Source organism: Podarcis cretensis (genome assembly GCF_951804945.1).
Source record: "Podarcis cretensis genome assembly, chromosome: 12".
NCBI lineage: Eukaryota > Metazoa > Chordata > Lepidosauria > Squamata > Lacertidae > Podarcis > Podarcis cretensis.
The window spans coordinates 6,122,740-6,146,855 of NC_137181.1; the positions used below are offsets into that span (position 1 = coordinate 6,122,740).

The following is a 24,116-nucleotide window of genomic DNA, read 5'->3' on the forward strand; positions in this document are numbered from 1 at the left end:
TACCTCGGGTTAAGTACTTAATTTGTTCCGGAGGTCCATTCTTAACCTGAAACTGTTCTTAACCTGAAGCACCACTTTAGCTAATGGGGCCTCCTGCTGCTGCCGCATCACCAGATCCTGATTTCTGTTCTCATCCTGAAGCAAAGTTCTTAACCCGAGGTCCTATTTCTGGGTTAGCGGAGTCTGTAACCTGAAGCGTATGTAACCCGAGGTACCACTGTATACACATTTTTTTCCAGGGTGGCATGGTGGTTAGAGTCTTGCGCTAGGACCTGGGAGACCAGGGTTCAAATCACCATTTGGCCATTGGGTGACCTGGGGCCGGTCACTGCTTCTGTCAGCCCAACCTGCTTCACAGGTTTGTGGAGATTAAAGGAGAACTTGAGCTCCTTGAAGAAAAAGCTGGGATATAGATGCAAAAGCTAAATAACGTGCGTTTTTTCTAAAGCGATTTCCCCGGGTGCAATACATTTTTCTATGTCAATGTCACAAAGTATATTCACTGTTTGTGCACACTTGACCCCAGTTCAATGCAATCTGTCTTCTCATTACTTGGCCTTGTCTCTTCCCATGGCTAGCAGAATTAAGGGATGCCAACTATGGAGATGCAAATATTCTTAAATTGCATGATTTGCACGGGATGTGGAGCTGAGCTTTGGATATTTTGTGATGGATTCAAATTACAAGAAGGGAGATTCCAAGTGAACATTAGGGGGGACTTTTGCCAGCGAGAGGTGTTTGACAGTGGCACAGTCTCCCTATGGAGTCTCCTCCTTGGAGGTTTCTAAGCAGAGGTTGAATGGCCATCTGTTATGGATGCTCCAGTTGAGATTCCTGCATTGAAGGGGGTTGCACCCTCTGGGACCCATCCTACCCTACAATTCTATGATTGTGAGAACATAAGAAGAGCCTGGCTGTTGGATCAGGGCCAATGGCCCGTCTAGTCAACCAGAGCCAGGGCCTTTTCAGAACTAGCCCCGGCCTGGTGGAACGCTCTGCCTCATGAGACCAGGGCCCTGCAGGATCTGATTTCTTTCCGCAGGGCCTGTAAAACAGAGTTGTTCCGCCTGGCCTTTGGCTTGGAGCCAATTTGATCCCCTTTCCCTCTTTCCTTTTTCCTTTCTCCTTCTATGATGGAACTCCTATTTGGGGACTTCCCTGGCTTTTTTCTGGCCCATGTAGGACCAGTCTGGATAGTTAGCCTTGGTGAAGATTTGACGTTTTCATCCCCAAAAATTTTTTATTTGAGTTTCTACTGAAATGAGACTGCATTTTAATGTTGCATTTTAATCTTGTTTTTAAGTTGTATTTTAATCAATTGTTTTTATACCTGGTGTTAGCCGCCCTGAGCCCGGTCTTGGCTGGGGAGGGCGGGGTGTAAATAAAATGTATTATTATTTATTATTAGTCCAGCATCCTGTTGTCACAGTGGCCAACCAGATACCTATGGGAGGCTGACAAATAGGACATACTACTACATAGCTACTCTCCCCACTTGTGGTTGCACCTGGCATTCAGCAGCAGAACATGGACTTATCTTCCAAACATTTGTCTAATCTGCCTTTTAAAGTCTTGAAAGTTGGTAGCCGTCACTATCTCTTGTGGGAGCAAATTCTACCAGGTAGCCATGCGCTGCGTGGTAGGGCTCCACAAATATTTTAGCCGAATTGGCTTTTGAAAGCATCTAATGGTGAGTTTGATTTTTATTTTAAGGGGGGGGGGGCTACTGAAGATTCATCAAGAGTTAAGTGCGAATTTCTTAATGTGTGTTGCATGCAATTTTGCATGATTTTTGCAAAGCAATTTCCCCATCTAAGATGTATTTTTGGTGCGTTGTTTTCATGAATACTTGCATTTTAATGCACACTTTATAGCCTAGTATATGCGTTTATGTACACATTAGCTGGGGGACATGGGTGGCACTGTGGGTTAAACCACAGAGCCTAGGACTTGCCGATCAGAAGGTCGGCAGTTCGAATCCCCGCAAAGGGGTGAGCTCCCGTTGCTCGGTCCCTGCTCCTGCCAACCTAGCAGTTGGAAAGCACGTCAAAGTGCAAGTAGATAAATAGGTACCTCTCCAGCGGGAAGGTAAATGGCGCTTCCATGCGCTGCTGTGGTTCGCCAGCTCAGTCATGCTGGCCACATAACCCGGAAGCTGTACGCCGGCTCCCTCGGCCAATAAAGCGAGATGAGCGCCTCAACCCCAGAGTCAGCCACGACTGGACCTAATGGTCAGGGGTCTCTTTACCTTTACACATTAGCTGGAGAATGGCATTGCAAAATTCAGAGAAGTGCAGATTTCGAGTAACAGGAGTGTTTGGGTTCACATATTGTTTTAGAAGTTGCCAATTGTGTAGGCTTGCCTTCCATTTCTCCTCTATGCCAAGGCTCTTCTCTCTCTCTCCCTCTCCCTCTCTCTCTCTCTCTCTCTCTCTTTTTCCTTCCTTCCTAAGATCTGGGTATGCTTTAGGATAATTAGGTAATGAGGGTTGTCAATGGCTTGGAGCCAGTTTCTGCACTCTTTGCCAAGACTAGTGGAGTGGGAAAGAACTAGGAAAGAGAAGATGGGGATAAATTTGTCCCATCAGGTTTTAATAAAAGAGCCTGAGGCCGGGTGAGAAATTGGTGGGGCAATTGCAGCAACTCGCTTGATGTCATCCCAAAGCCATCGCCTACAATTTGAGGGAGTTGGAATGCTCCCTTTGATACAATTTTTGGACCTCCCTCGACAGGGCGGGAGAGAGGAAAGTGTCGGCATGCAAAACGGTCAGGGTCACATATAGTCTCTGCTTAAGAAGAGGGGGGTGGGAAAGGAAATGGGTTTGCTCCCAAAATTTCTCAGAATTCACCTTTGTCACTTTATTATTTTATTTATTGCAATTATATACAGTGCAATCGCCCTGCCTCATCCATCCAGCCTTTCATGGTGCTACAGGACCACTTTTCCTGGTATGCCCCGCAGAGGACCTTAAGGTCCACAAATGATAACATTTTGGAGGTCCCAAGTCGCAAGGTGGTTAGATTGGTCTCAACTAGGGCCAGGGCCTTTTCAGTACTGGCCCCGACTTGGTGGAACGCTCTGCCACAAGAGACCAGCGCCCTGTGGGACTTGACATCTTTCTGCAGGGCCTGCAAGACAGAGCTGTTCCACCTGGCCTTTGGTTTGGACTCAGTCTGACCCTTATATTTCCCTCCCCTTATGGTTTTGATCTATGGGCTACTTTTAAAATGAGGCTGCATTTTAAATTGCATTTTAACCTCTATTTTAAATTGGTTTCTGTTTTTGATTTCCCCCCTATTATGTTTTTACTGTAATTTTACTGGTGTTAGCCACCCTGAGCCCAGCTCTAGCCAGGGAGGGCGGGGTATAAATAAAATTTATTATTAATTATTATTATTATTATTATTATTATTATTATTATTATTATTCTGGCCTCCACTTCTAGGCGATCTCTGCTACCAATGAGAACCTCAGCATACCAAACCAAACTGTGCCTGGACACAAGCTACGGGCAGTGGTCTCCCCACTGATGCCACCCAGGCTAACTTCCAGAGGCAGACAGACTCTTCAGGCAAAGGCCTCTGAAGCCAATCTCAACTGGAAGAAGTCTGTCTGGAAGAAGACTGTCCTTTAGATACAGTGGTGCCTCGCAAGACGAAAATAATCCGTTCCGCGAGTCTCTTCGTCTAGCGTTTTTTTCGTCTTGCGAAGCATCCCTATTAGCGGATTAGCGGATTAGCGCTATTAGCGGCTTAGCGGCTATTAGCGGCTTAGCGGCTATTAGCGGCTTAGCGGCTTAGAAAAAGGGGCGGAAAGGGGAAAAACTCGCAAGACTCGCAAGACGTTTTCGTCTTGCGAAGCAAGCCCATAGGGAAATTCGTCTTGCGAAGCGCCTCGAAAAACGGAAAACCCTTTCGTCTAACAGGTTTTTCGTCCTGCGAGGCATTCGTCTTGCGGGGCACCACTGTAGTCTGGGCCTATGACATCTACGGAATCTAAAGCAGAGATGGGTAATAACTCTCCTGCTCACCTAGAAGTGGCTCAAGACTTGTTGAGCATTTGGTGAACCCTGAGAAAGCTCTCCTCCTCTTCTGCCTCTCCAAAGGCCCCAAAATTTACCTCAGATGGCACATCCTTCACCACCCAGTGTCCCAGAATACCCAGTAGGAAACAGATTTTTCATGAGGGAAAAGGCAGGCGGGAAATTGAAACTGTGCCCATATATAGACAAAAATAGCGAACCTTTTCAAAACTGAAATTAGTTTGTTTCAAAGCAAGTGGGTTTTTGTTTTGTTTTTTAAACCCAATTCTTTGAGAATTTCACCTCTTTCTAATTGCAAAGGGTAAAGGTAAAGGGATCCCTGACCATTAGGTCCAGTCTTGACCGACTCTGGGGTTGCGGCGCTCATCTCGCTTTATTGGCCGAGGGAGCCGGCGTACAGCTTCCAGGTCATGTGACCAGCATGACTAAGCCGCTTCTGGCGAACCAAAGCAGCACACGGAAACACAGTTTGCCTTCCCGCCGGAGCGGTACCTATTTATCTACTTGCACTTTGACGTGCTTTCGAACTGCAGGGTGGGCAGGAGCTGGGACCGAGCAACGGGAGCTCACCCAGGCTTGCGGATTTGAAACACCAACCTTCTGATCAGCAAGTCCTAGGCTCTGTGGTTTAACCCACCCGCGTCCCTAATAGCAATATTTACGGGCTTGCATTTAAGGAGTGTGACCCTTCTTTATTTCTTTTCACCCGCAAAAGATCTCGAAGGAGGATCCCCGGTGGAAAAAAATATCCATCTTGACTCGAGCGAGGAGGTCCTCTTTGGAAAAAGTCACGTCACGTCGGGAGATATGGAGCCTCCCTCCCTCTCCTGGCGTCTGTCCTCCCACCTGCTCCAGGAGATGCAAAATATTCCATGGTCTTTAACAGAGGCATTCTCCACAAAGGGAGAATGGGCTGGAAATCTCTTTGGGGGAGAAGTCTGCCATTACCGACGTGCCGAAGGGATGGAGTAGGAGGCAAGTTTGGCAGGCAGTTCAAGGGACAGGAGAACAATAGACCAGGCGCGCAAGTGGAAAGTCTATTTCATTTTATTCCCTTCTCTCTTCTCCCCCCCCCCCCCCCGGTCTTGGGCTGCCCCTGAGCGTTCTTGGGGGCTCGAAACACAACTGGCGTGCCTTAGCATCAAGGCAGGAGTGATATCACCGCGCTGATTCATCTCTCTGCAGTTGTTCCGAATCTGAATGGAACTAGGGGTTCCATCCTCAGAGGATTTGGGCTAGTCAGACAGGATTGCTTGGTATGCAGGGCACTTTGCCAGCCCATCACAAGTGTTTGCGCTGCTGGCTGCTTCGTTCCCGGACCTTCTCCCCCCCCCTCTTTCCAGAGAGCCCTCGCCTTGCAAGCAATATTGGATAATCTTTAATTAGAGTTCTTTACCGCTCTGTGCTTCAGAGAGAGGGGGAGGCTGCCATGACTTGCAGCGTAAGCCTAAGATGTCTAATCAGAAGGCCTACTGAATCAATGAGGTTTCCTCCTGGGTAAGTGGGGTCTCCTTTCTTGTAACTTGAATTCATTGGTTTGGGTGCTGCCCTCCAGGACAGGAGAAAACAAGCTTGCTCCATCTTCCATGAGGCAGCCCTTTGCTTGGCATCCATCTGTCTCAGGAAGAAGAAGAAGAAGAGTTTGGATTTGATATCCCGCCTTTCACTCCCTTTAAGGAGTCTCAAAGCGGCTAACAATCTCCTTTCCCTTCCTCCCCCACAACAAACCCTCTGTGAGGTGAGTGGGGCTGAGAGACTTCAGAGAAGTGTGACTGGCCCAAGGTCACCCAGCAGCTGCATGTGGAGGAGCAGGGAAGTGAACCCGGTTCCCCAGATCACGTGACTACCGCTCTTAACCACTACACCACACTGGCTCTCAATGAGCCTTTGTGGGTGAGGTCAAGCTGTTGGAGGGTTTCAGCGCCTGCTGTGGCTGTAGAGCTCAATGTGGGAGAGTGAAATATACTCGGAGTTGAGAGTGGATTTCATGCTCGTCATTCAGCTCATAGTGTTGAGGAGCAATGGAAGTTCCCCCAGAATGTCTGCTTTATATACATTGTTTACACAATGGGCCCCAGATGATTGGCTTAATTCCAGGATTCTCCTGTAGGCCAATCAGGTTGCGGATTCACTTCCACCTGGAGCTGTCTTGGGTGGCTCCTGTGGACCAATCAGACTGCAGCATTCTGTGTCCTATTGTTCTAGGACCAATCAGACTGCTGCATTTTGGATCCTATTCAACTCAGTACATAACAGAGAGACCTGTTTTGTTGCAGCTGGATGAAGGCGTCTGGTTGTGCTGCTTAAGTTGCACATGCCGTTCCTTCTCTCTGCATTCCTCCCAGTGGTCATTTGAAAATGGCTAATGTATATCCTCTCCTCTTACCTAGATTGAACTCCTTCAACCTTGCCTCCTAAGGCTTGGTTTCCAGACCCTTGATCATCTAGGTTGTTATCCTCTGCACACCTTCTGACTTGTCAATATCCTTCTTAAATTGTGGTGCCCAGAACTGGACTCAGGACTCCGGGTGTGGTCTGACCAAAGCAGAATAGAGAGGGCCTATTACTTCCCTTGATATGGACACTATACTTCTGCTGATGAAGCCTAGAATAGCATTAAGGTTTTGGGTTTTTTGCTGCTGCATCACACTGTAGACTCATGTTTTGCTTGTGGTGCACTTCAGAATTAAAAAACAGTTAAGCAGAGTCACGGTAATAAGGCGGCCCTGGAATCAAACATCTCTTTCTTTCTTTTTTAATAATATTTATTAAAAAATTTAAGGGTTACAAAAAGCAAAAGTAAAAGTAATACCATATTAAACAAAAACAAAACAACACACCACAATAAGAAGAAACAAAAAACAAAAACACAACTAATCTTCCCAACTTATCTTTCATTTGCTTGTTTCTTTGACCTCCTCACACCTCCCTTTTTTGTATTCTAATTCGATTAACTATTTCAGCAAATCCTTTCCATCTTTTCCAATTTTTGTTCTGTAATTTATCTCAATATAATGTAACTTTACTTTCCCTCCTTTCACCAATTTTTTTAACCTTATTTTAACATTAAAACTAAAATACTTATATATGCTTAACTCCTTATAACATTTCTGCTAAATCCATAAAATATCAATCCACCATTTTTCTATCACTCATTAATTTTGCGATATTTCTATATATAAACTTTAAATTTTCCAATCTTCTTCCATCAACTCCTCTCCCTGGTTTCGGATTCTGCCAGTCCTTCCCGTCAATTCCATACAGTCCATCAACCTAGAGATCTTATGTCCGAGGCTCTTAACTCTTTTCCAGGTCCCTTCTGCAGATCTTCTTCATATTCTTTAATGCTAGAGAGCAAATCTCGAGAGAACTCCATCCTAACATTACTTTTATTCCTTCTGGACAGTTCAGCCAAATTTCCATAGTTGAAGCTTGGGTCTATACAGTGTTTCAGGATGTATTTCAAGATTCCTCCAAATCCAAAGGCCCCCAAAACTTCAATCTCCTTCAAATCCGAGTCCATGTCCCAAAAGTTGGAATCAAACATCTCAGGTGTCCCAGGTCAGGTGCATTCTTAGAATTCACTGAAACCTGTACAATGAGGAAGGATTTCCACAATTTAGGGACTGCCGCAAAGAATGCTCTCTTCTGGTCCACCGCCACCCAAGTTTCTGAGGGAAGGTAAAACTAGCAAGAGGGTCCCTTCTGCTGGTCTTAGCACCCAGGAGGGTCTGTAGGGAAGGAGGCAGTTTTTCAGATATCTGGGGCATAAGTTGTGTGCCATTTTCTGCCACAAAAGATAAAATTCATTCGCACAGCACAGAGCTTAACTCTGGAACTTGCTCCTACAAGAAGCAGCGAGATGGTTTAAGGTGCTGGTTTTAACCTTTAAAGCCCTATACGGCCTAGGACCCTCGTACCTACAGGACCGCCTCTCGTGGTATGTCCCACGGAGGACCTTACAGTCTTCAAATAAAAACATCTTGCAGGTCCCAGGCCACAGGGAGGTTAGGCTGGCCTCAACCAGAGCCAGGGCTTTTTCGGCTGTGGCCCTGATCTGGTGGAACGCTCTGTCCCAAGAGACTAGGGTCCTGTGGGACTTGACATCTTTCCGCAGGGCCTGCAAGACAGAGCTGTTCCACCAGGCCTTTGGCCAAGGCACAGCCTGACTCCCTCCTTTGGCAATCCTCACAGAACTCTAGCCCAATGGTTGCCATGAATTTGACTCTAAATTGATTTTAGAATGAGGAGTTTGGATTTGATATCCCGCTTTATCACTACCCGAAGGAGTCTCAAAACGGCTAACATTCTCCTTTCCCTTCCTCCCCCACAACAAACACTCTGTGAGGTGAGTGGGGCTGAGAGACTTCAAAGAAGTGTGACTAGCCCAAGGTCACCCAGCAGCTGCATGTGGAGGAGCAGGGAAGCAAACCCGGTTCACCAGATTACGAATCTACCGCTCTTAACCACCACACCACACTGGCTCACTGAATTGATTTTAGAATGCATTTCAATTAATTGATTGTGATTTTATGTAAACTGTTATTTTTACTGTTGTTAGCCGCTCTGAGCCCGGCTTCGGCTGGGGAGGGCGGGATATAAATAAAAAAATATTATTATTATGGCCAAAATGGATGTCTTTGAAAGAGGATAGAATAGTTCACAGAAGATAAGACCGTCAGTAGTTACTAGCCACAAGGGCTAAGTTATGTCTCCACTGCCTCTGAATATCAGTTCTAGGGAATCACAGTGCTGTGGCACTCAGGTCCACTTAGCGGCTTTCCAGAAGAGATGCCTGGTTGACTGCCGTGGCAACCGATTGCCAGACTAGATGGACCTTTGGTCAGATCCAGAAGCACTCTTCTCCTTCCCTAGACACTACCAACATCTCAAGCGAGAGCCTCTCATAAATCCAGAAACTTTGTCGTTGCTGCTCTCCGCTGCTAACCCCCATGGGAGCATCGACCCTTTTCGTTCTCCGAGAAAAGCATTTCAGCTTAGATAACATGCTTTGGATAGTTTGATACTGAGCGTCAGTGTTTCCAATTACATCTCCCCATTTTTATCTCCTTTGTAGAATCTATGCAAACCCTCCCGCTAATTGGATCCTTATTTTCCATTTTTAAAAAAGAAGAAAAAGATTGATTTATTTATTTTAAAAATGCAATGTTTACCCTTCATATTGTTCCTCGCATCTCAGCTGAGCTCCTTGTTATCTTTACTTCTGAAAGACACATTTAGGTTTTATTGGCACAGGCCGGCGTTCAAACCCTCCAACTATTCATCAGAGACCCCGCAATTTTCCATAGTAAATTTGCTAGACAATCAAACACCGATCAACGTTCGTTTACTTTTTTCATCCCATTCCACATACTTTCAAAGAGGAGGACAGATTCTTACCTTTCATTCGCAACATGCCCTTAGGATTGGTTCATATCTGATGATATTCCAATGGCAGTGTGCCCAGACGCTTTCTTTTGTATATCATACTTGGCTCTCTCCTCCAGACTGCGTCCAGGCTATCCTCTGATCTCTCAAATTCTATAAGGGAGATGAGTTATGTTATGTGGAGAGATCTGACATTAAATCAAGGGAGTCGAGATATAGCCTGGTGAGTGATTCTGCAATTTAGCATCCTCTCCAATATGCATATAAAGCAAAACTGACTGTAACATATGAACTTGGGCAGTAATTGTGCCAAAAAAATTCAAGCGCATGCGTGTGTGCGCATGCACACACAGCCCGTCGTGGGAAGGAGAGGTTGTGTATATTTCACACCCTGAATGGTGCACACACAATTGTCTGCAGAATTCTGCACATTCTTATCATAGAACTCCTCCATCTCCTCCAAACCACTGCAATGCAGGAATCATAACTAGTTCTCGTATACTAGACCACACCTCCCAACTAGGGATGGAGGTAGATTTGATTTTCATGAAAAACTGTTGGGAGCAGGTGCCTGGAGCATGTCAGCAATAATAATAATAATAATAATAATAATAATAATAATAATAATAATAATAAATTATTTATACCCTGCCCTTCCTGATTCAAAAACCAGGCTCAGGGCGGCTAACAACAAATTTAAAACACTTAATTATAAAAGCAGCATAAAGTACAGTATAAAAACATGAATAACAATAAAAATAAAAAATCAGTTAGATAATCCCCAGGGCTAGCTGGCTGAATTGGTCCCACTTGGGCCAGCGAGGAGGCCAGGGGAGAACTAGCTGTGGGGTCTCAGAGTGGGTGGTCTTCATAAAAGGGGAGGGGGAGGGAAGAGAAGGGAAATAAAAGATCAGGCTGAATTCAAATTAAAGGCCAGGCGGAATAGCTCTGTCTTACAGGCCCGACGGAAGGAGGTTAAATCCTGAAGGGCTCATGGGACAGAGCATTCCACCAGGTTGGAGCCATCACTGAAAAGGCCCTGGCCCTGGTGGAGAATAGTCTGACTTCCTTAGGGCCCGGGACCTCTAAACTATGGTTATTCATGGACCTTAAGGTCCTCTGTGGGGCAGACCAGGAGAGGCGGTCCCGTAGATACGTAGAAATAACTCACACAGCTTCAGCGAAGTTACGTAACTCTTTATTCAAAGAAACATGATAGCTCAGGAGACCAGGCCAAGAGAGCGCACCAACTCTTCCCAGTAGATCTTGCCCCAACGAGGCTGTTGTGGGGACGGAAGATCCCTAGCTTCCCAGAGCTGCCTAAGTCCTCTCCTCCCCTGGTTCCTTCCCAACCAATCTGAGTCTCTGTCGTCTTGCCTGTCTTTACTCCACTCTCTTCATACCTCTTTGGGTTCTGGGAGACCAGAAGGGAGGGGAGCTGGTCGCAGCAGGAGGGAGAGACAGCCTGGCTTCCTCACCAGCCAGACTCATCTCTGCCTCTCGGCCCCCCTTCTCTCCATCCTCCGCTTCTGCCTCTAATTCTATTTTTTTTTAATGATATTTTATTAAATTTTTAACAAAAAAGAAGTTACAAGACAATAAACAATAAAAAGCACAAAAAATACAAAAACCCAGAATTTAACATAAAAAGAAAAAGAGAAAAAATAAAAAATAAAAATCCCTCTTTTTAGTTTCTTACCATTCATTTACTTATTTTCCTGACTTCCTCACACCTTCCTTTTTTTGTATTCCATTTAAAAATTGGTTCAACAAATTCATACCCTCTTAATTTACCCTTAATTATTTATCCTCACGTATTATAACTTCAAATTCTAGACTGCTCTCTGCCCCAGCCTCTCCCAGCTCACTAAGGACACCCCTAATGATAAGAAAAGAATATTTTTTATATGCCACAGCTGCTGCCAGGTTGTTGATAGCTAAAAATTGGAAAGGGGACATCGTCCCCACAATAGAGGATTGGTTAAACAATTTATGTGAATTTATAGAACTAGCTAAAATGACAGCAACCATTAGACGTTAGTCGAATCAAAAACTTAAGAAGGAATGGAACTGCTTAGAAGAATATATGACAAAATAGCATTCCAAAACAAATTTAATGATATGCATTGATCAAGTTTGTAAAGATGAGAAAAAATCATTGTTAAGATCGTTCAGAGGACCAAAATAATCAATGTATATAACACAATGATAATTTCAAAATATATTAAAGGATGTCGAGCTGTGGTGGAGGGAAGTCACAATAATAGAATGATACAGATACAGAATGGAAAACAGAGATTTTATTACTGTAATACATTACACTGCATACCTTAGGCAGTGTTTCTCAACCTGTGGGTGCCCAGATCTTGTTGGACTACAACTCCCATCATTCCTAGCCAGCGTGACCAGTGGTCAGGGATGATGGGAGTTGTAGTCCAACAACATCTGGGCACCCACAGGTTGAGAACCTCTGCCTTAGAGCATATATTCCATGTTATAATAATTAAATGAAATAAAGATTTAAACAAAACAAAACAAAAAAGACTGATTGCGTCTTCAGCTTCTGACACCACCTCTTCCCAGTCTTCTCCCTCTGACTGCTCATCGCTTTCCCCTCACCAATCCCCCGGCTCTGAGCTGTCTTCTCTTCAGCTGGTGACACCCACCACTCCTCTAAATCTTGCCAGTCCATGACAGTAACTGCCATATTTTTCTCTGTATAAGACACACTTTTTCCCTCCTAAAAGGGGGAAATGTGTGTGCGTCTTATGGAGCGAATGCAGGCTGTGCAGCTATCCCAGAAGCCAGAACAGCAAGAGGGATCACAGCGCTCCCTCTCGCTGTTCTAGCTTCTGGCTTAGCTGCGCTCTGTCCCTTCCCCCACCTCCCGGAAAAGCCCCCAAGAGCCACGCTCTCTTTAAAGAGCTGCGTGGAGCGTGTGTGCGGCTCTTGGGGGCTTTTCCCTGAGGAGGGAGAAGGGCAACCCGTCAGTGACAGGCTGCCGTTCTCCATCCTCAGGGAAAAACCTGCAAGCGGCACACACACACTCCACGCGGCTCGTGAAAGGGAGCTCTGAGCAGAGCCTGGGATGCATACAGGCTTTGCTCAGTGCTCCCTTTAAAGAATATTTTTTTCTTGCATTCCCTCTCTAAAAACTAGGCGCGTCTTATGGTGAGGTGCGTCTTATGGAGCGAAAAATACAGTGCCCAATTCCCACTTTTCAAAGCAATGTGTGATCCGGAACGCATCTATGTTTTTAGATCTGCCACACACCCCCACTGTTCCCGGGCTTCAGCCTGAGGTGACTACCTCACCAAGGCTAATGGATCCTGCCCCTGGCCATTGGCTATGGTGTGATGGGATCTGGAGCCCCACAAGATCTGGAAGGCTACAGGTCCCTCGCATCTCGCATAAGGATGTGCAGGTGGGCCTGTTCTGTGCATCCTCACCTCTGTTGCATGCGCCAGAGTGCCTTCCTTCCTGCTTAAGCCTCCATTGTATCTCAACCAGGAATATTGTTTGCTGGGTGAAATGTCAGGAGATTAGCATTTGCCTAGTTGAAATTGGGCGGGGGGCAGCCAGCGGACAGAGGAGAATTCCCACCAGATGGCACGGCCGTGTTTCGGGGACAACGGCCCTCCGGCAACTCAGACCTCTAGGCTCTCTCGCTTTCCCAAAGCCAAGGCAACGTTGGACATTGTGAGAAGGTCCTCTTTTGCCTCCTGATTAAAACAAGCAGAGCGTTTTCCTTCCCTTATTGAATTCAGTTAGCAAACACTCTCCCAAACAAAACCTCCAAGCTGGGGACCATTGAGGCCTGCACTGTCTCGCATTTGCCAAATGGATTAAGCTACTAAATTGCCGGCTCCGTCAAATGCTAAAGGGTTTTAATGCATTGGGAAAGGGATTTTTTGAATTATTATGATGTTGTTTTCCTTTGTGAGGCCTCGAGATCTTGTTCTTAAATCCCCCTTTTTCATTAGGAAAAGCAACAGGGCCTTAAACAAAAAAAAACACAAAAACGCCACTGATTTGGGGAACTGAGTTATTACTCTGGAAGATTCTTTTAGTGCTGCATTACAAGGAATAATCCCACATTCCACAGCATGTTGGGAAATACATTTAAAATAATATAAGTGAGGGCAAAGATCAGATCAGACATTGTGCAGAATTTACATAGGGCAAAAGAAAGGAAAGGAAGGCAAGCGTTAAAACCAGGCCAGGGAGACAATCAGCTTTGGTTTGGATTTTGCTATGAAACTATGTTTTACAGGGACATTTCTGGAAGGCTGAACAGTCTCTCCAGTGAAGGCTATCATCAACTGCATGGTGCAAATGGATACATTCCAATTAACTAGGGGCAGAGGCGGAAAACCAAGGGCCACAATCCCTTCTGGGCAACTTCCCCGAGGCCACAGGTTAGTGGTTGGTGGGGCCGGAGGCAGGACAATGAAGATCATGTTTGCCTTTGAACAGCAGGCTGGTATCCACAGACGTTCGAACTCAGCTCTGTCCTCCATCTACACAAGGAAGAGGCACCTTCAGAGTCCAAGGATGCCCCCCAGCCAAGAAAAAACCCTCAACGAGGGTGAGAAGCATTGCCAGTAAGGTTGCCACCCATTGCTAGGAAAATGGGATAGGACCATTTTTGTGTGGGATGTGAAACACAAGAGCAGTCAAGTACAACATTCCTAGAGTGAACATGTTTACGCATGGGGAGGAATGTTTGTCCAGCCAGCAGGTAAACTTCCTGTTTCCTTCTGGGCTGGGACAGACTTCCTCTGCATGTGACTAGAGGTGGGCGTGGCCTCACCTGTGCAGGTAACAACAAAAGCACAGGGAAGGGCAGCCATCTCTCTCTCTCTCTGACTACATTCGTCAAAGAAGCAACATCTGCTTAGCCAAAGATGCTCCTTATGAGATAGTTTCCAGGTGTATGTTATTTTTCTCAGCTAAGTCTGCCTTCTCGGATCCGATTGTGAACAGAATGTGAGTGAGTAAACTCTTTTTATACTTTTACAGAAGACTGTGTTGTGTCTTATCTTTTATGAGGGAATAAGGGGGAAATACCAGAACAGTTATTATACAGGCTTCAGTGAGCCTGAGCAAACGCATCCGCTGTGAGTTTAAAAGGGGGAATGTTACTCTGCTAAACTGTGAACTTGTTTACACAAGTTGGAAAGGCTAAAATCAAACAACATATCCTCTCCTGCATCCCTGAACATTCCCACATTTTGAACAAAAGTGTGCCCTGCCTGGTTGCACTTCAAACAGGCCGCCTTTCCCCCCCAGAATGAAGCTTGGCCAGCCCAAAACAGTGGTTGTGTCTCTGTTGGTGTGGCTGACAAGGAGCCCAGGCTGGCATGAGCAACAATAGAGCAAAGGCGGAAGGAGCAACCTCCTCTTCCTTCCTCGTTCCCCTCCTTCCTTCCCTTTCACTGGTGCTCAGCCACCACCGCTGGTCTAGCATGGTGCAGGGCCACCGCTGCTTCGCCCCCTCCATGACCCCAACGTGATTTCTCCTCCTTCCTCTTGCCTCACCCTCCACGCTTGAGTCTCTTTGTGATGGCCTGGGAATCCGATTCAGAGGCTGAACCGGAGGAATCCCAGCCTGCACAGGAGTCCCCGCCTCCAGGGCCGGCTGAACTGGGGCAGGGCCTTGATTCTGAAGCGCCTGCACCTGTGCCGGATCCTCAGGAGCAGGCACCAGGTGAATCCACTCTGGCTCCAGAGGTGGTTGAGGACTCAGTGCCTACAGGTGAGTCTCCCCCTGGGTCCAGTAACCCTTCATCCTCTCCTGAACTGCAGAGACTCAGGGCAGAGAGGCGAAGGGAACTGGTTTCTCCCAGAAGGAGTGCTCGCCTTAAGGCCAAGAGAGGCGGGTCTCCTGGGGGCAGGGACCGCCTCTGGCCTCAGAACAGATAAAGGCCAGTCGGCCTGGTCCCAGGTTGTGGGAGCAACGTCGTTGTTGAGTACCTGTTCCTGCCCGGACCCAGACCTGACTCTCCAGTGCTCCTGTCCCCGCCCGGCTTCCTGCTTCGGACCTCGCCTCGCTCCTTGTGGACTGTTTCCAGGCTATTGACCCAGGACCGGACGTTGACTACGCCAACGGTAACCTTCCCCCCGGGACCAGCACACTCTTCTGGCGTCAGCATGGGCAAGAGGCTGAAGCTGCAGCTCATTGTGCCTGTGGGAACCAGCCATCTACCCTGACGCATGCCCATCTACGTGAGTCATGGGCTTTGAACTCAGGACGCAAGGGAGAAATGTGCTAAGAGGAAGGCACGCTTGGCAAATCCTCACCGTGATCAACTCCCACCCAGAAACCTACGCCCCCACTGTGGAAGGACGTGCGGATCCAGAAATGGCCTCCACAATCACTTACGGACTCACTGTTGAAACTGTGTTTATGGAAGACAATCTTACTCGGCTACGAGAGATCGCCAAAGAAGAAGAAGACGTGAGTTGAGGGGAAGAACAGGGCTGGTAAGGTGGTAAGGGAGGTGGGAGGCTTAATGTAGGGAACCCCCCTCCACAAAGGGGAGGGAGGATTTGGTGTCGTGAAAGTGTGTGTGCCCCCAATTCCCACCCCCGACCTGTCCTGTATTTTGCCCAACCTTTTGTGGCAACCCTAACTGCCAGCATGGGATATGACTTGAGAAGAGATGCGAGGGCCAGACAGAAAGCCCTGGGGGGGGGGCTGCATCTGGTCGCCAGCCCCGACGTTTCCTAGCACAGACATCAAGCAGACCTGCCTCCTTTTAATTAATCCACTATTAATAGACAAGTAGCAAATCAGGCTCACTTCCCTTCACTGAGTTTTGCAACAACAGGACTCTGGCCTGTTCCAGTTCTATGAAAACTGAGGGAGGGTTACAGGAGGGAGCAGATTAAGTTGCCATCCTTTGGGAAGGGTGCGACGGCTGGCAAAGATCAGTTTCCTCTGCCCTAAGCACTTCTCAGAGAGAGGAAAGGCGGGCGGTTTTTCAGCAAAGAACAACAGGCCTTATCTTGACCCGAAAATATTATTCTGAAATCTCCCCAGATTGTTTTGCTAATTTCAAAAAAAGAAAAGAAAGACAGAGAAGGGGGGGATGATCAAATAGTGAGCGATTCTTCTTCGTCTGCCAATATTTTTAATAAGCAACTTAGTCAATGTTAGCACAGCTGTTTGTCCAGATCGGTTCTCGGGATGACTCACTTTTGGAAGCGGGCGGCTTCCCGGAGTTTATCTGCTCTTTTTAACACGTGCGGCGAATATATGTCCCCGTCTCCCATCGCCCAGAAGAGCGAGAGGTGCTACCAGATCCAAAGCACACAGGCTGCAAGGCTGAGGGCGAGGGAAAGTGGATCGGAGTAAGTAGGGAAGCAAAAGGAAGGGATCCGGGTGAGGCTCAGTCTCTGGATTTTGACGGGACGTCTGAAACTGGGTTGCATTTCTCCAGAGGCCACCGTGGCTACTTTATTCATGGGGAGCTTTGCATCACCTGGTTTCCCCTCTGAGTTGTTGTTTCCAACGAAGACGATGACTTCCTGAAGCCGCGCCAAGAGAAATCTTAGCTACAGAGGAGTTTTCAAACGAAACAGGAAGGAGGAGTCTGGGCGTGGCGAAGAGCGGAGTGGGGACTTGGCTCCCTGGTGGATGCTGGCCGAGGATCCAGAGATGATTCAAGGCTAAGAAGGGAGAAATGTGTGGATGCAAGAGGTAGCCCTTGTGGGGGAAAACGCAGGCGGGCAATCAGAAGAAGCTGCCCCGGGGGTATGTGTGTAGTGGTTAAGAGCGGTGGACTCGTAATCTGGTGAACCGGGTTCGATTCCCTGCTCCTCCCCATGCAGCTACTGGGTAACCTTGGGCTAGTCACACTTCTCTGAAGTCTCTCAGCCTCACTCACCTCACAGAGTGTTTGTTGTGAGGGAGGAAGGGAAAGGAGATTGTGAGCCGCTTTGAAACTCCTTCAGGTAGAGATAAAGTGGGATATCAAATCCAAACTCTTCTTCTTCTTCTCACATAAACAGAGAGGGGCGTAGCTCGGTGGTAGGGCATCTTGTTTGCATGCAGCAGGTCCTAGGTTCAATCCCCGGCCTCTCCATTTGGGATGTGTATAGATGGTAAGGGAGGATATTTTTATATTTTTATACTTTTCAGGTTTATACATTTCATTAATTTTACAATCATTTTAACATTTCAAAGCTTGACTTCCTCCCCCCTCTTTCTGCGGTTCCTTAAATTTATTTTCACTATCTTCTGCCTCGGACGTGGGTGGCGCTGTGGGTTAAACCACAGAGCCTAGGACTTGCCAATCAGAAAGTCGGCGGTTCGAATCCCCGCGACAGGGTGAGCTCCCGTTGCTCAGGTCCCTGCTTCTGCCAACCCAGCAGTTTGAAAGCACGTCAAAGTGCAAGTAGATAAATAGGTACCGCTCTGGCGGGAAGGTAAATGGCGTTTCCGTGCGCTGCTCTGGCTCGCCAGAAGCGGCTTAGTCATGCTGGCCACATGACCTGGAAGCTGTACACCGGCTCCCTCGGCCAGTAAAGTGAGATGAGCGCCACAACCCCAGAGTCGTCCACGACTGGACCTATTGGTCAGGTGTCCCTTTTTATCTTCTGCTTACCCAAATTCATTTAATTTGCTCATTTGATTATCTACTTCAAATACTGGATATACTGCTATGAAACTGCAGGTTATTACATTAATCCTGCCAATGTTTTCCATTCTTTTATAAAAAGTTTGTTATCTTGATTTCTTATTCTTCCAGTGAGTTTCGACATTTCTGCATCTTCCATCAGCTTTTGTATCCATTCTTCCTTTGCTGGGACTTCTGCTCCTTTCCATTTTGGGGTCAGTAGCATTCTTGCTGCTATATTAGCATACATAAATAAATTTCTATACAATTTAGGCAGTTCTGTCCCTATAATTCCCAAAAGAAAAGCTTCTGGGTTTTTTTACAAACATTTCAAACATCCTTTTCAATTCATTATATATCATTTCCCAGTAAGCTTTAACCTTACTACAAGACCACCCCATATATTAAAAAGAACCTTCTTTCTGTTTTTCTTTCTAAAATCTAATAAATATCTCCTCTCTTAAAGAAAAAAGAGGATATATTTATTAGCTATTATCCTTCCTCCCTCATGTTTGCGAGTTTAGCAGAGTGTGTCCCTATGCAGCTTAAAAGGGGAAGCTTAGCTAGGCTAGATTAAGATTTTCAGTTTAAGTAATTCCGGATGCTTTAAGACAGACTGGGTTCTCACGACATTTCGCCCTTTTCTCCCCCTTAAAACAATAATCACACAAACGGTCTTGTAAAAGGTAAACATAACATTTACGCAGAACACTTGCTGAAGAATAACAGATAGCAGCAGCTTTGTTTAGGCAGGCTTAGAATGGTAATCTACTTACAGAGACATCCTTTAGCTTAAAGTGGTGTCTGAGCTATGGAGCTCAGACATGCAGGCGTTCTGCATTGCTAGAATGAGGTGAAAGAGCAAAGAGGACCTTGCCCAGCCAGGTGAGGAGATTATATGTATGGCTTTGCCCTCCCCCTGACAGGGCACAGTGGGAGTGTCTCTCAGAGTCCTCTCTGGGCTGATGCTGGAAGCTGGAGATACTGAGATATGTCTGCTCTGTGATGGACCCCAACCTGTGACTTGGTGCTTCCCTGGAAACCTAAAGGCAAAGCGAGATCTGTTGGGTTGCTAATGTTCAGAGCTCCTCCATCCTAGTACTTGCCGATCAGAAGGTCGCCGGTCCGAATCCCCGCGACGGGGTGAGCTCCCGTTGCTCAGTCCCTGCTTCTGCCAACCCAGCAGTTTGAAAGCACGTCAAAGTGCAAGTAGATAAATAGGGACCGCTCTGGCGGGAAGGTAAACGGCGTTTCCATGCGCTGCTCTGGTTCGCCAGAAGTGGCTTAGTCATGCTGGCCACATGACCCGGAAGCTGTAAGCTGGCTCCCTCTGCCAATAAAGCGAGATGAGCGCCGCAACCCCAGAGTCAGCCACGGCTGGTCAGGGGTCCCTTTACCTTTACCTCTCTTAAATTCAGAATGGTGTGGGAAGGAATATAGGAACCTACAAAGCTGCCTTATATCGACTCCAACCACTAGTCTAGTTACCTCAGCATTGTCCACACTGACCAACAGTGGCTCTACGGTGTTTGGAACACCGTTCTGGGTCATAACTACAGATACGGGATAAGAATCGGGGACCATTCAAACCAGCCTCTCTTCCGCAGAGCCACAACCATTCCCTCAACTGGTGCGGCCACCCGTCCCTTGCCATTCCCTCACTTGACCAGAGCCACATGGTGGCACGCTTCCATTCCTGTTCCCAGGTCACCACTTGGAGACCTTGCGAGTGCCTGGCCTAAGAACCTTTTAAATTTGGAAGCACAGCTGCAAATCCCGCCTGCATTATGCTCCTTAAATCCCATTGATGTCAACAAGGTTTAAGGAGTTTGTGCTGAAGACTGCGCCCCAGTTCCCTAATGGCCGGGCTGGCTCTGTTCTGACACACGGACGGGCGGGATCTTCACAAGGCTTGAAATCCTGGCCCAAAGCTGTCCTTTGAAGCCAAGTCCCATTACGCATTCTTTGCGGGCTACGATTTCCTGCATTGATTAATCAAGTCGTATCCCACCCCCCCACCCCCCCGGGCCGGCCACTGTTTGAAGTGTCAGCTGTGTAGTATTGATGAATAGGTCTTCTTCTCTATACGGAAAAGAGCGAGCGGTCCCAGTCTCGACAGTCGCCAATGAAAATAAAACCCACACTAACTGCTCCCCTCAGATTTATCTGGAGAATTCAGAAGGGGCTGGCAGGGTGTGGCAGAGATGGGGATCTCGAGTGACAATCAAAACCTGTAACGAAAACCAAAACAAAATCAAAGTTGGATCCTTCCCAACAAATGGAATAAGCCTAACACGTTGAAATGTTGAAGGGGCAAACGGGGGGGGGGGGGGGCAGGGAGGGAACGGCAGACGTTATACTTTCCAGGAGTTTAGAAAAAAAGGACAGGTTCTTTCCACAGTGCGAAGGGGAAACGGGTTTACTAAACAGTGTGACATAACTTGTTTGCCCAGCGCTGAGGCGACAGCTGCTTTTATTACCCTGTGCTACCTCGCAGAGTACAACCCCCCCCCCGAGCCTTTTCGAGAGAGGGGCTGGAAAAAAGGATAACGTTTAGTGGAGCTGGGTGGCATCACTGGGAGCAGGGAGGGAGCCCCAAGCAAAGCAGACCCACCCGCCGTGTGGAGCGTAAACAAACCCCGCCAAGGAGGGAAGGGGAAGGTGGGGGGGAGAGAGAGCGAAGGGAAGAAACGCCATCTCCCTTTGCTCCATGCCAGCGAGAAGTTGGGCATAACATCGACTGACATATGACAGGTACGCCCAAGTTGAATTTGCCTTCCCCACGGTGGTCGCAAAGCCGGTGGAAAGATGGCAGCCCCATCAATGCCTCCTTGTTTGGGTCCCAGAGCTTTTTCTCTTTTTTTGCAGAAAGTATGCACACCAATTAACGGGGCTTGTCGAAACAGGGAGATGTCTGCAGCTACAACCTTTGATGGGACGCGGGTGGCGCTGTGGGTTAAACCACAGAGCCTAGGACTTGCCGATCAGAAGGTCGGCGGTTCGAATCCCCACGATGGGGTGAGCTCCGGTTGCTCGGTCCCTGCTTCTGCCAACCTAGCAGTTTGAAAGCACCTCAAAGTGCAAGTAGATAAATAGGTATAGCTCTGGCGGGAAGGTAAACGGCATTTCCGTGGACTGCTCTGGTTTCGCCAGAAGTGGCTTAGTCATGCTAGCCACATGACCCAGAAAAACTGTCTGCAGACAAACGTCGGCTCCCTCAGCCAGTAAATTTGGAGATTTAGAGGCCACTAGTTTAGATACCCCTGATCTATAACAAGGGTCAATGGCTTTCCAGAGTTTCAGGCTGATTTTATTTAGTAAGGGTTGCATCCGGACATTTCTACATGCAAAGAACTTTTTCTTCCACCAGAAGCGTTCACCCAGGCCTCAGTTGACAATACTGGAATCTAGTGTTGATCTGGATTTTAGAAATAGTGGTCCCTTTTAGGGGGAGAGGTGTGTTATATCTCTTCTGATGTACAGTGGTACCTCTGGTTAAGAACTTAATTCATTCCGGAGGTCCGTTCTTAACCTGAAACTGTTCTTAACCAGAGACACCACTTTAGCTAATGGGGCCTGCCGTGCCGCCGCTGCACAATGTCTGTTCTCATCCTGAAGCAAAATTCTTAACCCAAGGTACTATTTCTGGGTTAGTGGAGTCTGTAATCTGAAGCGTATGTCACCTGAAGCGTCTGTAACCCGAGGTACCACTGTATAAGAATGCTGCAGTTGGACGCAGCAAAACTTCTGAATGCGTCTGAAACCGCAGGAAGGGAGTGGGCTCTTGTTTTCGAACCCTGATTGCTGGTTTCCCACAGGCATCTGAGAACAACATGCTGGACTAGATGGGCCATTGGCCTCATCCAGCAGCCTCTTCTTATTCTCTAGCTTCTATTCTGTTTCAGTTTTAGATTAGTTGTAAATTTTGTACTATAATATAAGACACATTGAGCTATCTTTTTATTTTAAAAAATGACTAATTCATATAAATGAATGAATGAATGAATGTAATAACGTTTCTGCTACTGCACCTGACCTCAATTTCAGGTTACGTCAATGGATTCCATCAACAAATGAACTATAAATGAACATATGATATTGCGTATGTGCAGCACTTTTTTTCTGGGGGGACGCATACCCCTAATCATTTTGTGCACCTAAATATGGCCTCATTGAGGGGCAGTGTTTCAATATGAGTTGGAAATTGAGAGTACCCCTAAATATTTTTAAAGGGAAAAAAAGCACTGCGTATGTGTACAAACTTCCAGCTGCTTTTTAAATGAAAAAAACCCAGCATCTTGAGAACTGATACAATCTCTCTCCAGCCATTCTGATGCTACGTTCAGTAAAGATACGGGAAAGATTACGGCAGGCATAGGCAAACTCCAGCCCTCCAGATGTTTGGGACTACAATTCCCATCTTCCCTAGCTAACAGGACCAGTGGTCAGGGATGATGGGAATTGTAGTACCAAACGTCTGGAGGGCTGGAGTTTGCCTATGCCTGGATTACGGCCTTCGCCACAATCACTCTCACCACCCTCTATGATTTGGGGAGGGCGCTGTCCAAAGTGGGGACCTTTTCGACTTCTGGGTTGGCGCCTCCAGCAATGGCGGAATTCCTCTGATCGGGAGGAATTCGCTCCGTGGAAATTAGGGTCTGGCCGCCACAGCGAAGGCGGAGACCCACTAAAATCACAGGCGGGAGAAGCCTGTGAACGTGGGATTCGGCTGGCACCTTTTGCGCCTCCCCTACTCACGGGGAGACCCGGTTTTGGGGATCCGGAGTGACGTGGGGTGAGCGGCGCAGTGCTTCGAATTGATTGCTTTTTTCACGGAGTGAAGCCGCATTGCTGTTGCCGGAGAGCGCTGACTTTTTCCTGTGGACAATTTGATTCTAAACAACTACCCGTGAGTAGAATGGAAAATTGGATTCTTAAACGTCTTAATTTGGCACTGAAACGGGGAGGCTCTAAACAGGAAGTCTGCCTTCCCCTTTTGTAAATAGATTGAAGCAAAGAGCTTGTAAGCTAAAGTCTTGGAAAGTCCTCTGTAAAGGATTAAACTTCCATCAGCTAAAATCATTAAACCCCCCTTGGAAGCAGGAGAAGAGGGGGGAAATTTTGGATCGTGTAAGCCTGCAGGAGAGAGGGAAGAAAGTTAAATTACCACTGCTCTGAACCTGGAAACGGGCTGCTAGCAAGACCGACGTTTTGGGAAAGTTCATTGTTGTTGACAGCTAGTTAAATAAGAGAAATACATTGTTTCCATTGTCTCCTTCTGCGTTTAAAAAGGAGTAAAAGTAACTGAAAATTGAAACAAATTTTATTGCTTGAACTGTGCCTAAAAGGATTGATACAAATAGAAATTGTTTCCCTCTAGAGGGAGCCTTTGAAGCTGTTATAGGAGTTGATCTGGGGGGATTTCCAGCTGCAAGATAAAAAATTGTGAGAACCAGGGATTGACCTTGGATTGTTTAAGAATGTCGACAGAAGAAGCCTTAGTGACTGCATTTTGTAAGATAAGTGATTCATTGGAACAGCTCCTCAAGAAGATGGATGTGATGACTATTAAAATTGACAATTTGGGTCAAAAAAAGTGGCTAATTTTGGACAAAAAGTGAATATTTATACAGAAACTATTCAGGAATCGACACAGGAATCTATTTTGATATGGCAAACTGTGGAGAATGCGAGGGAGAAAGTTGTTGTTGCTGAACCTAAAGTAATACAAGTGGAGAGGGAGAGAGCCCCAGTTTTACAGAGGCAATTTGATGATTATAAGTTGTTGCCTTCTATGAGTGAATTCAGAGAAAGTCAGATTTTGAGGATTGGAGCCCTGCTTGGACTGGAGAAGGAAAGTTGGATAGATCCCCTCATGCAGGGATTTACTGACCTTTGGGACCTGGACCTGGGTCAGGAGGAGATTGGAGTTGTGGGGACCTTCAGATTTGAAGGAATTTTGAAACATGTCCTGAAATATCTTTTGGATTTTAGTTTTAACTACGGAGATTTGGCTGACCTGTCGAGAAGGAATAAAAACATTGCTAGGTCGGAGCTTCCC

At 46.9% G+C, this 24,116-nt stretch overlaps 1 protein-coding gene across 1 annotated transcript in view; it reads right to left on the bottom strand.

Annotated features, from left to right (window-relative positions):
* Positions 1-6,616: 6,616 nt before the first annotated feature.
* The window catches only part of WNT9A (Wnt family member 9A), an 82,762-nt gene continuing 65,262 nt past the window's right edge, over positions 6,617-24,116 (bottom strand). The window contains exon 5 of the transcript XR_013831829.1: positions 6,617-6,627. The gene's annotated coding sequence lies outside the window, so the exon portion shown is untranslated. The remainder of the gene's footprint in view (positions 6,628-24,116) is intronic.